Consider the following 17462-nt stretch of genomic DNA (forward strand, 5'->3'; position numbering starts at 1 on the left):
TTGACAGTTTTTCGTCCAATCAGAGTGTGCCACGTCACGAGGTCCCTCCCCTTTTTATCCAATCAGAGCGCACTGTGGTGGGTAGTCCCGCCCCCCTTTCAACCAATGAGATTCTTCTTTTTTTGCAGATGTCCCGCCCCGATCCCCCTCCCTAATTTTTGTGGGTCCGTTCACGCGCATCTGAGTTCCGAGCGGGGGTCCGTTCACGCGCTTCAACCCCCTTTCACTCTCTCACCCCCTGGTCAGGGGCCCCGTGCAAATTATCCGGCCTGCGCACGAGGTCGGATTTCAGGCGGCTAGTGTCATGCCGTTCCGGTCTTAAACTTTAGCTAATATTTAATACATCTTAGATAAATTTGGATTAAAGCTAGCTAGCAAAAATTCCCCAATTGGAAGAGTTTAGCAAAAAAAAAAAAAAAAAAAAAAAAAAAACAACCCAGTGCTTAGCATCAGTTAGGTTAGTCTCGCTATTTATATTTAGCCAAGTTTTACCAACAAGCATACATTTAATGCACAATGTACAAATTATTTATGTGTTACTGCTGTGTATAAGTGATTTATTTGAAGCTAGTCAAAGTTGATGGTCGTAGTGATGAACTTTTTTTCCCCTTTCTCCCTGTATCGTGCGATTTCGGATCTTTTATTAATACTTTATTTATTTATTTTTGCAACATAAACGGAATCTCTGTTATATGCAAAAAAAAATAGATTTTAATTCGAGCATCACATTTTATTCTGTTTCCCAGCGCGATCCTCATATTCTGAAAATATATTTTAAAATTATATTTTAATTCATGTACCAGGATTCATTCATTCTGATTCTCTGCGGCCGCAGAGCACGTGTTGACTGAGCGGTCGCGACAGTCTACCCCTCCACCCTCTAAAGAGATGATATGATGCGCCAGGTGTATATGGTTGCTCGAGAACTTGTGACAGGTGTTTCGGTGGGAAAAGAACTTTAGGGTATATAAGAAACGAGACGGACTAACATTTTCCATGAAGAAATTCGGGGATCGACATGATGGCTCATGGTAAGAAAACTTGTTGAAATTATAAGGTATTTCTTTTCTCTTAAAAACATTGTTTAAATAATCACTTTATGTATTCTCAGCTTTAAAAGTTCAAGCTGAAATTCACCAGGTGCCTGAGTATCAGGGTAAGCTTTTCTATTAATTTCTCTTTTATTTTAACTCTTCTGTACTTTTTTAAATATGTTTTTCTCTTTAATAAAGTTACAGCGGAAGAACTAGAGGGTATTAGCCTCACTCAGACAGACCCAGGTACCGTATCTCTCTCTGTGTTTTTTTGTTTTTGGCCTCTGTTATTTAGTTCTGGTGAAAAAACTTTTTTTTTTTACTACGCGTGACAGATTTTACACGGGGAATTAATCCTGATGAGTTTGCGAGAGGATCGGGAAGCGACAGTCTCGCGGACGATTTGGATTTGATTCTAACAGGGGCCTCGCCAGCGATCTAGCGAGATCGTCGCGTTCCCTCCTCTCCTCCGAGAAGCGGAAATGGCGTAATAGAAATATCAACAACTCGCGAGCGTGACACCAGTTTTAAAAGTCTGTGATGCGCCTCAGCGAGCGAAGAGACGGAGATTAGTCAGTAAGACAGCGTCTCTAGTGAAGCGATTATTTACAGGTTTGTATTATTTCAAATTTTATTATTCAAATATATATATATAAATATAAAGGATCATTAGACAATCTTCTTCTTCTAATCCTCTACAGATTCAGTCGAATCACCCGCGTGTTCAACCAGGGAAGGGGGTTGTGGATCTCAAAGCGTGATTAACGGTGTGTTTTATAAATGTGTGTGTGTGTGTGCGCGTGCGCGCGAGTGTGTGTGTGTGTGTGTGTGTGTGTGTGATAATACGTTTTTTTTTGACACGCGCCTTCTTTTTTTAAAACAGAGACCGAAGCGGAGACCGAATCGGATAACGGCCCAGAACCGAATCAGGAAGCAGAGCGAAGTCGGAGAGAGCGCCAGAGTCCCACTAGACCTCTGTTTAAGCGCAGGTTTCCTCAGAGTGACCCCGACGGTATATATACGTTGTATATTTTTGTATTTCTTCTTTATATACCTATACGTATAAGATTTTGATAGGGGTTTTTATTTTTTTCAGCCAGCGTCTCTAACCAGGAAGCGAGACCTGAACGGGCCCGTCGGTTGAGAATAGCGCCACCTCTCCGCCAGCGCCGTGACAGCGGAATCTTGCGACTCGCTGAAATAACGAGCGATTTGATTCGCGACCTGATTCGTGACTACAGCGCCACGTTTTCTAACGCGTGTGAAAAAGGTTTTGTGTGAAAGGTTTGAATGCATGTCCGTGTCGAGCTATATTTTGATGTTGTGAATTCATGTTTTCGAATGTATGTTAGCATCAGGGAAATATTTCTGACATTGTGAATGCTGGGTTATAGATAGGGGGAAAATTATATAATAAAAGTGTGCAAGAAAAATAAAAAAATCATTTAACCCTGAGGTGTGACGTTTTATTTAGACCCCTCGTTAAAAGTAAACCCATACGAGATAAACCAAAAAACATAACACTATAAAACACTATAAATATAAACACTATAAATATATAAACACTATAAACATTATAAATCATATAAACACTATAAAACATATAAAATAAATACATATATATATTAAATATATATATAAAATACATTTCATTAAAAAAAATAAAAAAATACATATATAATTTTAAAAAAATGGATGAGACTTTAGAACGGGTCCTTGCCGAATTAAGGCTGAGCGTAGAAGGGCTACGGCTTATCCGCCCCTCCTTTCGCATAGACATGCAGCAGGACATATACAATAATGCCTCGATGATCCAGCAAGATCCTCTACAGGCAATAGAAAATGCAATCCTCGGTCTAAATAGGCACGATGATCCATTTCTGGAAATCGAGGCCGCTATTCGTTCTATAAGCACAGAAGAAGAGGGGGAAAGAGGGCCGCACGGTGAGGGGGTAGAAGGAGGTGTGGAGGGTGAGGGGGAGGGGATAGAGGAAGAAGTACCAGAAGGAGGGGTCGCGGGTGAAGCGGTAGAATTGGGAGAAGGAGGGGGTGGAGGGGATGGGAGTGGTGCTGATAGTGAAGAGACACAGGTAGGAGGAGGAGGAGGTGAAAGAGAAATCGAAGTCACGACGCACGAGAATTTTAATACTGTAAAAATGAGACGCGTGTTAACAATCCCTCCACCAGGGGATGAGCCTGATATCGCTACGTTTTATCAAAACGTGATCGGTCTCATTCGGGAATTGGTCGACGACGCGAGAGCCGTAGCTGGGAGGGGGGACTTGGTACAGTTAAGTGTAGAGGGTGAAAATGTAAGAGTTCACGCGTCGGTAGTCGCCGACGGCACGGGTGAAAATATTCTACCCGTTTTTGAAGATATGCTCGATCGGTTAGTACAGTCGAACACCGGGGTTGTGGCGAATGAAAGAGTGGATCTGATTGTTCAGGTGGTGCGGAACCCTAGAGGCGGGGGAAAACGTAAGTTGGAGAAAACTTTAGACTGCGAAATCATATGTAAAAAAAGACGTCACCTGTACGTTACAGAGGACCGCAGAGATCAGCTCTGCTTCGCCATCAGTCTAGCTCACGTGTGTAACGGCAGTTTCACAGATGGGCAGTGCGAGAGACAAGCTAGAGAGTGGCAGCGAGCCGTTGGTCTGGACGAGCAGACACCCGTCGCCTTTAGCGACGTGCGAAAATTCGAAGACATTTTAGAACGTAAAATCGTAGTGTTTTACAGAACGTCTAACACCCTCTCGCATTTCGAAACAGATTTCCCCGACCGTTCCCAAACTTTGTTTTTGTTTTTACTGGATAACCATTATTACGGGATAAAAAACCTCAAGGGTTTTATAGGCATGCGATTCGTCTGTAATTATTGCTACAAGGGTTTTAATTGCTCCTATGTGCATTCCTGCAGGGGCTATTGTCATATTTGTAACAATGGGGAGTGTCCCATGCAAGAGTACAATCCTGTAGAATGCTCGGACTGTCTCAGAAAGTGTCATTCCCCGGCGTGTTTCGCCCGTCACAAAGAAGGTAAGAGGAACTTTGTAACGGGTAGGTCGGTCAGTCTCTGCGAGCTCGTTAAAAAATGTGCTAGATGCGGCCTGTGTTACAACACAGGACCGAGCACCCGTGTAGGAAATGGTCATCGTTGCGCTAAGCCGAAATGTAGAATCTGTGGGGAGACGTTAACGAGGGAGCTGGAAGCCGACCACAGGTGTTACATTCGCCCTCTCCCCGTGAGAGCCGACCATCCTGATTAGATTTTTTATGACTTTGAAACGTTCGCCACAGAGAACGGCGTGCACGTACCTTTTCTGGTGTATGCGAAAACATTGAAAGGTGAAGAGAAGTGGTTTTACGGTCATGGATGCGTTAAACATTTTCTTATGTATTTCAGAAATGAGCGCTACAGACGTAACGTTTTTATCGCTCACAACGCCAAAGGGTTCGACAGCTATCTGGTTTTGAAAGGTATGCTGAAAGAGGGGTTATCGCCTCGACATATTCTCATGACGGGGAGTAAAATCCTCAGTTTTGAAGATCCTCATTATGAACTAAAATTCATAGACTCTCTGTCTTTCCTACCCATGCGTCTTAGCGATTTCCCAAAAGCCTTAGGTTTCACCGATCAGACCAAGGGGTATTTTCCTCATAAATTCAGCTCGGCCGAACATCTCGAGTACGTAGGACCCTACCCACCCGCCTCCGATTATGGGGTAGAACGCATGTCGGAGCGGGAACGTCAAGATTTTCACGAATGGTACGACGTGGCAGCGCGGGGCGTTTTTAACTTTAGGAAGGAAGCTCTGCATTATTGTAAAAACGACGTGGTTATACTTTCCCAGGGTTGCATGAAATTCAGAGATCAGTTTCTCGGAGAGACGGGGGTGGACCCGTTCGATTCGATCACCATAGCGTCAGCCTGCATGAAAGTGTTTATCACAAATTATATGACTCCTAAGACGCTGGCCATACCATGCCCCTACGGTTACACCCGGGGGTGTAAAAGATTCTCGCACTCGTCCATCCAATGGCTAGAATGGATCATGGCGAAAGAAAAAATCTTTATTCAGCACGCTCTAAATAGGGGGGAAAAGCAGATCGGTCCTTTTTTTGTAGACGGTTACGCCGAGATTGACGGAGAAAAGTACGCGTGGGAATATCACGGGTGCTTTTACCACGGGTGTCCGACGTGTTTCGACCCTGCAGAGACGTGCCCGTTGAGAGACGTCAGATTCGGCGAATTATGGTTGAACAGCGAGGAGAGAGTGAGGACGTTAGAGTCCGAACATGGCGTCCGCGTGACGGTGGTGAGAGAACACGAGTGGCACGAGATGAAAAAATCTTGTGAACGTGTCAAAGAGTTTCTCCGTACGTTTAATCCTCCGGAGCCTCTGGTCCCTCGCGCTGCTCTTTACGGAGGTCGAACGAGCGCTCTTAAGCTGAGACACACAGCGGGGCCCGGGGAAAAGGTGCTCTACGTCGACGTCACCTCTCTATATCCATACGTTAACAGTGCATGCTCTTATCCCTTAGATCACCCTACTATCATATACAAAGATTTCGGAGACCCTAGAAATTACTTTGGTCTCATCAGAGCCACAGTCTACCCGCCTCGTGGGCTCTTTTTCCCTGTTTTACCGTACAAAAGCAAGAGCGGTAAATTGCTCTTTCCTCTGTGTCGCACATGTGCAGAATCATGCATGCAGAGAGACCCGTGCTCGCATGACGATGACGCCCGAGCATTGACGGGTGTGTGGGTCACTGTAGAATTTAACAAAGCCTTGGAGATGGGCTACAGAGTGGCTAAAATCACGGAGGTATGGCACTTCGATAAAAGCAACGACTCTGTGTTCACAGGGTACGTACACTCGTTTTTAAAAGGAAAGCAGGAAGCGTCCGGTTACCCGCCCGAAGCTAAGGATCCGGTCAGCAGGGAGATGTACGTCAGTGAGTATCTGGAACGTCAGGGGGTCCGATTAGACCCTGAAAAGATAGAGGCGAATCCGGCCAAGAGACAGGTAGCTAAACTCTGTCTCAATAGTCTTTGGGGGAAGTTCGCTCAGAGAGACGATCTGCTCCGCACCGAGATAGTATCGGATCCTGAAAAGTTTTTCAGCTATCTGTTTTCCGGTAAATACGTGATCGATTACTTTGATGTTCTGGACGACCAGAGAGCGTTGATCAGGTGGAGATTCAGCGACCGTTGCATTCAACCCCCAGGCAGAAGGAGTAATGTGTTCATAGCCGCATTCACCACAGCCCATGCGCGTCTCAAACTGTACAGCTACCTGGAAAGGTTGAGGGACAGAGTTCTTTACACAGACACGGATAGTTTAATTTATGTGGTGAAGGAGGGGGAGACTCCTTTAGAATTGGGTAATTACCTAGGTGACCTGACCGACGAATTGGGCGGGGATAGCATACAGGAGTTTGCGGCAGCGGGGCCCAAGAGTTACGCCTATCAGACAAAGAATAAAAAAAAAGTGGTGATGCGCGTCAAAGGGATCACACAGACCGTAGAATGTAGTGAGAGAGTCAACTTTGACAGCGTCAGAGATCTGGTGGAGGATTACCTAAAGATCTCCGGGGAGGGAGGGGTGCCGGGCTCTATCGAGATCCCACAGCATGGAATAACACGTGATAAAAAGGGTTTCTCATTAAAAAACTCGACATTTCAGAAAAAGTTTCGGGTTGTATACGACAAAAGACAACTCTTTCCGGACGGTACTACTCTGCCGTTCGGATATTAATCTATATATTTTTTTTTTTTGGAGGGGCAAATAAATAAATAAAATGTCACATCTCGAGGTTATAGAAGAAACAGATTTCGAACACAGGTTCGTCTGTCCTTTCTCTTGTATAATAGCGGGCCCTAGTGGCTGTGGGAAAACCTGTTTTGTAAAGAGTGTACTGGAATGTTCTGAAAGTGTCATGAATGTCGTACCCGAAAACATTGTATGGGTCTACACTTCTTACCAGCCTATGTATGATGAATTGCAGAAAATGAATAAAAAGATAAAATTTGTCAAAGGGCTTCCTGATTCTTTCGAAGATGAAAACCTGTTTCCTCAGGACTTAAACCATTTGATCATTCTGGACGACGTTATCTTTCAAGCATCCGAACATCCTGAAGTGGTTAAAATTTTCACTCAGTACAGACACCACAGAAACATGAGCGTCATGATGCTGACTCAAAACGTGTTTCAGCGAGGTAAACACAACCGTACCATCAGCCTGAACAGTAATTATCTGGTATTGTTTAAAAACCCTCGGGATAAACTACAGGTGAGCGTATTAGCCCATCAGATCTTTCCTTCACAAAAGGGTTATTTCTTGGAATGTTTCGAAGATGCCACCAGAGATCCTCACGGTTATTTAATCATCGACCTCACCCCGGGGTGCCCAGACAGATACAGGTTGAGGAGCGGGCTGCTCCCTCACCAGAGCTCGACCGTGTACGTCCCAAAAACGTCATGACGACTCGTATAAAAAGGAACGCTCCCTTGCTCGCGGCTCTGTACTACGCCGCTCCCCGGAAACGTAAAGAGATTCTCGAATACTGCTCTCCCGACTTCGTCAGAACCTTGTGTGAGATCTCTTTAAACCTTCTCAAGGGTAACATCCCCTTAACACCTTCGCAATACAAAAAACTCAAAAAGTGGAGAAAAATTATCAGGCTGTTGGCTGATGAAAAAACCTGTTTAAAGAGCAAACATAGGGTTCTGAAGAAACAGACTGGAGGGTTTCTTTTACCTTTGCTCTCGACCGTCATACCTCTGATAGGGAATCTTATCGGAGGGCTCTCTAGTAGACAATAAAAAATAAAATGACTTTGAAGAAAGCTCGGAAAATGTTTCTCGTCTCACCCCGTCGGTTAAGCGGTCTGACCCGGTCTACGGTCAGAGAAACCGCCGAAGACAATTTGAACGATAAAATGAGGGAGGTGTTAAACGAGCCGGGGCTGAGTTCTTATGAAAAAATTAAAAAATACGACGCTTTGTTGCAGAGATATTTGACATTGCTGAAGCAGGATCGGCGCGACGAGCGTAGAGTCACTCTGACATTACGGGAGCGACCCGAGGATGGAGAGGGTGGGGAGGTTGACGAGGAGGAGAGGGCTCGGATCCCCGCCCGTGTGGGAGATCCGCACCCCTCCTCTTCTCCCTCTCGAACCGCACGTGCGTCAGACGGGGGCGATTTCGACCGTACGGGCGATGAAGTTTTGAAAAGCCTACCCCCTCGGGGTCGCAAGAACGCAGCGTACATCGTCGAGAAATTAAAGGAGAGCGGCGGGGGATGGAATTCGAAGGGGGAATTTGTTTATAAGGGTGAGACGGCGAATGGGTCTCATATGATCGATTTATTCAAACATCTTTCTCTCTCCTATAAGAAAAAAACACCCCCTCCCGCTGGTTGGATGCAATTTCTGAATACTTTATCGGAACTGAACGTCCCATTATCTTCGGTAAATAACCCGCACGCTCGAGAACAATACCGTTCCCTGAAGGAGGGTAGCGTTACCGGTTTAAAATCACATCCTAAAAGCACCTCAGCTTCGTTATCCCCGCGATGGATCACACCCCCTGCACCTCTCACCTCTAAGAAGTTCAGGAGCAATAAACGAATCGTTCTATCCCCTCGATGGATCGAGTATTCGCGATAATAATAATAAATGTCTGAGACAAATATTTTGTCAATAAAGAGTTTAATTAATCGAATCATTATGCGTACAGTCTTTCATTTTTCACAACTTGTATTCACATGCAGATAAAGAACAGCAACCCTGCCCCACCGCAGTAATCGCTTTTATTTTTAACCCACATTTTTTCACAAAGTCATACACCATAAGATCGTTTTTTATCAAGTCCTCCTCGTTGTACAAAGACAAAACTTGGTCAAAAGATAAGCCTCTGGCTCGGTGGTAAAGATAATAGACGCAGTGATGACCGCATACGGTAGACATAGACTGTTGTAGCTGGGTGCTGTGGTACTTGATGTTTTCGGAGCGTTTTTCCAAAAACTGCAGGATGGTCGAAGGGTAATGCGCAAAGTCCGGGGGAAATCCGTAAGAGTCAAAAAATGTGGCTTCACCCTCCTTTTCCAGGGTTAATGCTAACCAATGCTCGCCGGGCATGTGAGCAGGGTGCGTGTTGACCACGAAGTAGGCGGGAGGTCTAAAGGAAGGATTCAGAGAGGGTAGGTGGTCGGAAGCCCACACGCCACGAAATACGTTCCTCGGAAGATGCCGCAAAAGACTCTCTAGCTGAAGATTATCCATGTTTAGTAATAATCCACCAGCACCTGTCTTTTAGAGTCAATCTCTAGAATAGAATCGTAACAAGCATAGACGATAAGAGTAGTGGTATTCGCTAAAGGCGCTCTGAATCTCATCTCCAGTCTCAAATTACCGCTCGATACGACCGACAACGCATCGTTGTCATCGGCTGGGTTGAGATTAAAAGCGAACAGGGCGTATCCTTCATTAAATTCGCTACGGTTAATACTCAGAGGTAAATCTTTCAGATGTCTCCCCGTAGCCATGAACATGTTGTAAAACTCCCTGACGGATTGTCTGTTGTTGAATTGGGGCTGGAAAGCCTTGGCGGGGATCTGTCTACCATCCTGACAGAGAGCCAGATATTCTACGTCGTTATGTACAAAGTTAAACGGGGATAGGTCTCTTCTCCCCGTGAACGCTTCGTGGTGCACCATACCTAAAACCACGTATTTAGGAGTGGTTCCGAGAAATAGATTCTCCTGGTTACATATCCTAGAGTTTGCTGGGATGGAATAGGTTTTCACGATGACGCGTGAGAGAGGGTAGAGAGCGTTGGCTTTCATCAGGGCCGCCGCGTGCCCTAACCGCACAGCAGGGGCTACGGTCACTTTTTTCACGAAGAGAGACGCTCCCAGCACGTTCAGTCGGAATCCCGAGTCGCGCGCCCCCATAAGACAGAAAGCATCTCCGGCGCGTGTCAGTTTGACCCTCAGGTCGACCGAGTTCAGCAAAAGTCTCTCGCAGAAAAATATGTCCCCGTGGAGTGGGCCGAGCAGGTGCACTTCTCTAGAATTAGCGCTGAATTCGGCTCTCTTGTTTAATCCTCTGTTAGGACCGTTGGCGATCGCTACAGAATCCATCGCTCCCGCAGTGTCTTTGTAAAAAAGACCGGCTGTGAATTGACTCCCGAGGGTATCCGGTGAAAAGTTGAGCAGAGTCTCGATCATGGCACGGTAGGGATGTGTGGCGCTCGATTGTGAGATTAGACGGTCCCCCAGAATGACGTCGCATTGACTGAATATCGTATTCAGAGGGTAATTGATGAGCCCTACCGCGGCCGCGTCGGCCAGGTCCGTGCCATCGGCGTTGGTGATTTTTACGCGGAGATGCAGCATGGTGTCATTCAGATCGAGATACTTTTCCCCATCTCCGGGGATGAAAAACTCGATGGGTCCCGTGTCCGTGATGGCAGACACGGGAGAGATTTCGGTGTATATTTTATCTTCGATCGAAAGCTGTGTCATTGGTGCTGAAAATAGATCCAGCTCGCGCAGCGTGCACTCGTGGGATTTCTGATGCAAGAGAGCCATGTTTTTTTTTGTTTGAATTTCCCCTACGTCGGTTAAAATATATCGGAGCTCCGGGAGGGTTTCCTCTTCGAACGACCGCTTCTGCCAACTGTTTTCTTCTTCTTACCCGTCGAACGTTTATTAGAACTCGACGAGAGGCGCTCCCCCGGAGGTCGTCTCCTCACCCTTCGCGACAAAACCACGATGCCCCCTGACCCCTCTTGTTTTTTCCGATCGTCGAAGTTCGACATTTTCCCCACAACTCTACCGACCGCATCCGTAGCGATACGGGTGGCGGCCGTTTTAAGATGGGGTTTGGCAATGTCGAACCCTTTTTTCAGCAGAAGAGATACAAAACGAAACAGTTTTGAGAATATAGAGCCGATACCACGACCGTACATTACAGGGGCTCTGTAAAATCCTCCTAAATCGCCTCCGGCCTGATTTTCGTAGTAACGGACGAATCTGTGAGGGTCTTCCATCGCTAGTACCCGAGCCATTTTATTTTTTAATTAGTTCTCCGACACCCTCAAATGTAGCTTCGTCCTCTCAGGCCTATACGCGAATGACGGTCGCGTTAAAGGATGGATTTTATATAGATTCATACACCATATGTTTTCGGTCTAAAGTGAAGTGTCACGATGACCTTCCCGTAAGTGAATTCAACCTCTTGGTTCTGATCCGTTTTTATCTCGACCTTTATGTTCTCGATGTGGCGCTTGCTCGCGGGTAAATAATACGGCAGATCGAATCGTAAGGTTACCACATCCCCATACGCTCCGCGCACGTCGACCACCCTCATCAGCGGAGCATAAGCGTCGCCTATCAGCTGAGGGCGAACCGCGTCGCAGTAACAGAACATGTGATAAAATCCAGCTCGTAGATCAGCTGGGTAATCGGCCAGCTTCCTGTTGAATTCTATCCATTCTCCCGGTCTCACACCCATAATGTAAGCGAGCGGCGGGTAAAACCGCACATGAGTCTGCCCACCCGCTTGGAAATCGAATTTCCTCAGATAATTGTTGTAGGACAGGTAAATATCGGAGTTGATTTTTCTAAACGAGGCCTCCATCTCCGTTTTGAACTGTCCCAGGTTAGCAAAAAAACCCGTTGGGAATTTGTGACGACGCACCTTGCTCTTCGTCTCCGGGGTTTCTGGTTTAAACTTATATTCATAGTATGCTCGTTCTTCGGGTACGGTATACCACGTGTGAGGATAGGAAATCTCCGTCAAGGCGACCTCCCATTCCCCTTCCAGATCGATATGCTGAGCCAGATCCACGCGGTAACTGGAGATTTTGTTATCTTTAAAAACATCGAGACTGGCGTTGGATGGTAGGGTGATGTAAAAACCCGCGTGTTTCTGACCGTACATGACTGAGAAATGATGAACCCTCACGGACGTCGTCCGTTTTTTATATATTTTTTAAATCGCTCTCTCTGATCCAGCTGTTGAATTTCTCGGGCCAGTTTTTCCACCGTACAAAGACCTGATTTTCGCCCCTGACCGTACGCCTCTTCAGAATCTCCTCCACGTGGTAGACTTTGCCCCCGTCCGTTTTTACTTTTTGCAACTCGGCCTCATAGAAGGTGCCTTGGACCGGATCTCCGTCATAATCTTTCAGTCTGTACACCGGAGGGTCGCGAGGGAGGCGTTCGGCCACCGAAAAAAGCTCGTCTGTAAAACTCTGTTCGTATTTTTTATCAAACACCCCTCTTAATTTCGATATCCTGACAAGATCCCCCGTCTCAAAACCCATCTTCAAGCCAGCCTTCCGGAGTGGCGGCTTACCGTACAGGTTCTGAAACACTCGATCAACGTTCTCCAAGGTCACCTGAGCCGGCGCCATTTTAATGCTGCTGTGAAAACTGTTATTGTAGCTTTTCACCAAGTCCTGCAGCACGTCGAGGTATCGCAAGGTGTTGTTAGCCGTGAAATATCTCCACATTCGACCTTTTAAAGTACGATTAAATCTTTCGACCACCGAAGCTTTGAGTTCGCTGTATGTGGAAAAATGCACGATGCCATGTTTTTTCATCAAACCTTCAAAAGCTTTGTTAAAAAATTCTTTTCCGGCGTCGGTCTGTAACTTTACAGGCGTCTGGCTTTCAGAGAAAATGGATTCTAGAGCCTTTACCACCTCCGCGGATGTTTTTCTTTTGAGAGTTCTAACGTAAGCTTTCTTGGAAAATACGTCTATGACCGTTAATAAATAATTGTACCCGTCGTTATAATCCGATAAAGCCTGCATATCGCACAGGTCGGCTTGAAATTGGCTCAAGGGACGCGGGGCAAAAACTCTATTTCTAGTAAAATGTATTCTGGCCGGTTTGTGTAGAGTATAAGCATCCTGCTCCGATAAAAAATCTTTTACCCTTTCCACAGACGGTGGCTTCCCCTTTTCATCCCGCACAGTCCTTCGCAGTCTTTCTACCCCTCCGAAGCTACCGGGGTCGGCCGGATCGTAATACGCTTTTTTCATCGCACGCTTCTCAGACATGGCTGAACCGAAATGAGAGAAAAAGGCGTGGATTGAGATTCAAATTCTTTTTTATACACAGAGAGAGGCGAGATTCTTTATTCAGACTCTTGTAGTAAAGGGGGTTTATGGTTCAGCTACCCTCTAGATGGCAGTAGTAGCTAGTTGTAAGGGGATTTTCATGTTTGCAGGGAGTGAGGAGCGACTGGGTGTATGCATCAGAAAAAGCAATAATGTTGTTAGCTTGGGCTACTTATTTTCATGTCTTCAGGTATTGTTAATAAAGACATAAGATACAGAACTGGTGGCCCCGCGTTACTACAACTTTTTATTCAACTTTTTTTATACACGCAGAGAAAGTCATGATTTTTATTCAGACTTTTTATTCAACTTTTTTTTTGTACACACAGAGAAAGGCATGATTCTTTATTCAGACTTTTTATTCAACTTTTTTTTATACACACAAACGTTATTAATGTCTTATCATAAACAAAGTTTGAACCATGATGACCGTGAGTACCGCATAGTAGCTGCAAAAACACACTGAATAATTGAATATATAATAGTATAGAATAAAATATAAGAGGTAGCTGCAAAAACACACTGAATAATTGAATATATAATAGTATAGAATAAAATATAAGAGGTAGCTGCGAAAACGCTGAATAATTGAATATAATAGTATAGAATAAAATATAAGAGGTAGCTGCGAAAACACTGAATAATTGAATATAATAGTATAGAATAAAATATAAGAGGTAGCAGCGAAAAAAAAACACACTGAATAATTGAATATATAATAGTATAGAATAAAATCAAACACATGCGTGAAAAAACTATATACATATAGGCGTCAGCAAAAAAATCAAACTACAAGCGTATATAATAGCTACCAGCACAGCAAAAAAAAACACACACTGAATAATCAAATATATAATAGTATAGAATAAAATATAAGAGGTAGCTGCAGAAACACACTGAATAAATGCATATATGACGGTATGGAATAAAATCAAGTTAACAGGAATAGCAGCAGTCCATGACCAGCTTTATGAAACGCTCTATTCTCTCCTCGTCAGGTTTGATTTCATCGTACATTCGGTAGATGCGGTCGTAGATCGGTCCTCCTGATCTATACCCCAGCAAAAGAATCTCTGCTGCAGGCCCGATTATGTCGCCCTCGCATGTCTCGTAAAACCCGTAGCTCTCCATATATTTCTCAAGGGCTTGGACGAACTGTGAGTCCCACAGCATCCGCATCACACCGTGAAAGGAGGTCTGATATATGTCGTCGGGTGGGTCGAGCAAGCACGTGTGTTGTCTCTGGCTAGGATGGCTGATCTGACAACCGTTGCATTTGGCTTCGGCGTACATTCTCAGAACCTTGTTGAGGCAATGAAGCACCGCTGATTCCAGACATTTGAAAAACTCGACCCTCTCCAGCCAGCATGTGAGCGGTGCGTCGGGGTCGTCGATGGTCGTCGGCAATGGGTCATCCGACCCGCAGAGTGAGTTCTCATTCGAAGGAGTGTCCTGAACCTCCATCCCCGCGGGATCCTCGTTAGCATGCTCCGTAACGACAGTCTCCTCGTGCCCCGAGACGACAGGTTCCTCAGAGCGAGTGGGTGAAAGCTGTTGCGAGAGCTCGGGGCTCGGGGGAGGTGTCGGCGGCAAAGGAACGGCGTAACTCTCCTCCGGAGATGAAGGATGGTCGGACATTCCGTCTTCTTCTTCTATAGCCCTCAGCACGATCGGGGTGGGCCTTATTCTCTTGAGCCTGCGTTCACAGCGGTCTTCCATATTTCTCTCTCTCTCTCTTTTTTGCTCTTCTCCTCTCTCGGACGAGTCTGCTTTTATACCATAAAACGAAGTAGAGCACGAGCCCCCCCCCCCATGTGTTCAACAATGGCTCATTTTTTCATCGCTCAGGGCATCGTTCCACTCACGACAGCTGCGAAAGAGCGAAGTAATTTTATAGTCAATCTCCCCCATCTTTTCCCTCCACGTTGCAAACGGTATGTCCAACACGGTATGAAAAACACCACAGTCCGAGCTGAAAAGATCCAGGACAAAGTACTCTCTGGGTTTCTTACATACCCCTTCTCTCTCCATGTTCTCCACACAGCGACTGGCCCTGTAGAACCAGCGAGCTGTACCTGAGGCTCTAGTCATCCAAACAGCCATAAACTTGACTTTTCGCTCTGAAACCTCCGCGGTGCTGGGAAAAGTCTCCGGGAGTGAGGCCCTCCCGTTCCCTCTCCATTTTCCTTCATCCTTGTCAAAATTCTCAAGGACAACCTTCTTTAACACACCCCAGTCGTTAGAGGATAACGAGGCTAGACACGTGAGACCCCCGGTCTCTCTCCACACTTCGCCTGATAAAGCTGCAATTCCCCGGTTTCGTATCTAAACACATAGCCCCATCGTCCACCCTGTCCGCAGAAATCCAGAGGCCATTCCTCGCACAACGGACCCACTGGTGGTGCTTGAGTGCGGCGAAGATACGCGCTGGTTTTCCACGGGCCGTCTTTGTCAGAATCTTGAAAAATTGAAATAATAGTCTCGCTGATAATAGAACACCCGTGATGAGCCATTAATCCTCTTTTTGCATATAACAGAGATAGCGTTTATGTTGCAAAAATAAATAAATAAAGTATTAATAAAAGATCCGAAATCGCACGATACAGGGGAAAAGGGGAAAAAGTTTAAGACCGGAACGGCATGACACTAGCCGCCTGAAATCCGACCTCGTGCGCAGGCCGGATAATTTGCACGGGGCCCCTGACCAGGGGGTGAGGGGGTGAGAGAGAGAAAGGGGGTTGAAGCGCGTGAACGGACCCCCGCTCGGAACTCAGATGCGCGTGAACGGACTCTCTGTATAGCGTTTTCAGCGCCCAAAGCGAACACACAAGACAGCACATAGATGATCGTAATGAAAACAGTGGTGTAGTGCATATTTCACGAAAAGTGACTTTCTTAACATTATAATTCACGATTTATACTTTATAACCCTTCACTATCATATTATTATTTTTAATGTCAACAAACATTTTTCGTAATCTGTTTCCATCAGAAACATGTGAAAAATATCCCTGAAAAGTACTGCGAGCAGGTGCATATATGCGATTGTTAGAAAAACCACTTTCACAAGCTCCTATCGCTTTGAAACTCTCTCAATAGCGTTTTCAGCGCCCAGAGCTGACACACAAGACAGCACTAAGATGATCGTGATGAAAACAGTGGTGTAGTGCATATTTCATGAATAATGACTTTCTTAACATTATAATTCACAGTTTAGACTTCATAACCCTTCACTATCATATTATTATTTTTAATGTCAACAAACATTTTTCGTATCTGTTTCCATCAGAAACATGTGAAAAATATCCCTCAAACGTACTGCTAGCAGGTGCATATATGCGTTTGTTAGAAAAACCACTTTCCCAAGCTCCTATCGCTTTGAAACTCTCTCAATAGCGTTTTCAGCGCCCAAAGCGCAAAGACAAGACAGCACATAGATGATCTTGATGAAAACAGTGGTGTAGAGATTATTTCATGAAAAATGACTTTATTAACATTATAATTTACGATTTAGACTTTATAACCCTTCACAATCATATTATTATTTTTAATGTCAACAAACATTTTTCGTAATCTGTTTCCATCAGAAACAAGAGAAAAATATCCCTGAAAAGTACTGCGAGCAGGTGCATATATGCGCTTATTAGAAAAACCACTTTCCCAAGCTCCTATCGCTTTGAAACTCTCTGTATTGCGTTTTCAGCGTCCAAAGCGCACACACAAGACAGCACATAGATGATCGTAATGAAAACAGTGGTGTAGTGCATATTTCATGAATAATGACTTTCTAAACATTATAATTCACACTTTAGACTTTATAACCCTTAACTTTCTCATTATTATTTTAAATGTCAACACACATTATTCGTATCTGTTTCCATCAGAAACATGTGAAAAATAATCCCTAATAGTATTGCGAGCAGGTGCATATATGCGTTTGTTAGAAAAACCACTTTCTCAAGCTCCTATCGCTTTGAAACTCTCTGTATAGCGTTATCAGCGCCCAAAGCGCACACACAAGACAGCACATAGATGATCGTGATGAAAACAGTGGTGTAGTGCATATTTCATGAATAATGACTTTCTTAACATTATAATTCACAGTTTAGACTTTATAACCCTTCACTATCATATTATAATTCTTAATGTCAACAAACATTTTTCGTAATCTGTTTCCATCAGAAACATGTGAAAAACATCCCTCAACCGTACTGCGAGCAGGTGCATATATGCGTTTGTTATAAAAACCACTTTCCCAAGCTCGTATCGCTTTGAAACTCTCTGTATA

General features: G+C 44.9%; 1 long non-coding RNA gene across 1 annotated transcript; it reads left to right on the forward strand.

Annotated features, from left to right (window-relative positions):
- Positions 1 to 226: 226 nt before the first annotated feature.
- On the forward strand, positions 227 to 2517 carry LOC117597184 (uncharacterized). The gene is made up of 6 exons (XR_008301633.1): positions 227 to 1156; positions 1233 to 1280; positions 1370 to 1646; positions 1736 to 1801; positions 1918 to 2046; positions 2131 to 2517. It is a non-coding gene; the product is annotated as an uncharacterized LOC117597184 (long non-coding RNA).
- The last annotated feature ends 14945 nt before the right edge of the window (positions 2518 to 17462 follow it).

Source organism: Pangasianodon hypophthalmus, chromosome 4, assembly GCF_027358585.1.
Source record: "Pangasianodon hypophthalmus isolate fPanHyp1 chromosome 4, fPanHyp1.pri, whole genome shotgun sequence".
In the NCBI taxonomy this organism is placed as follows: Eukaryota; Metazoa; Chordata; class Actinopteri; order Siluriformes; family Pangasiidae; genus Pangasianodon; species Pangasianodon hypophthalmus.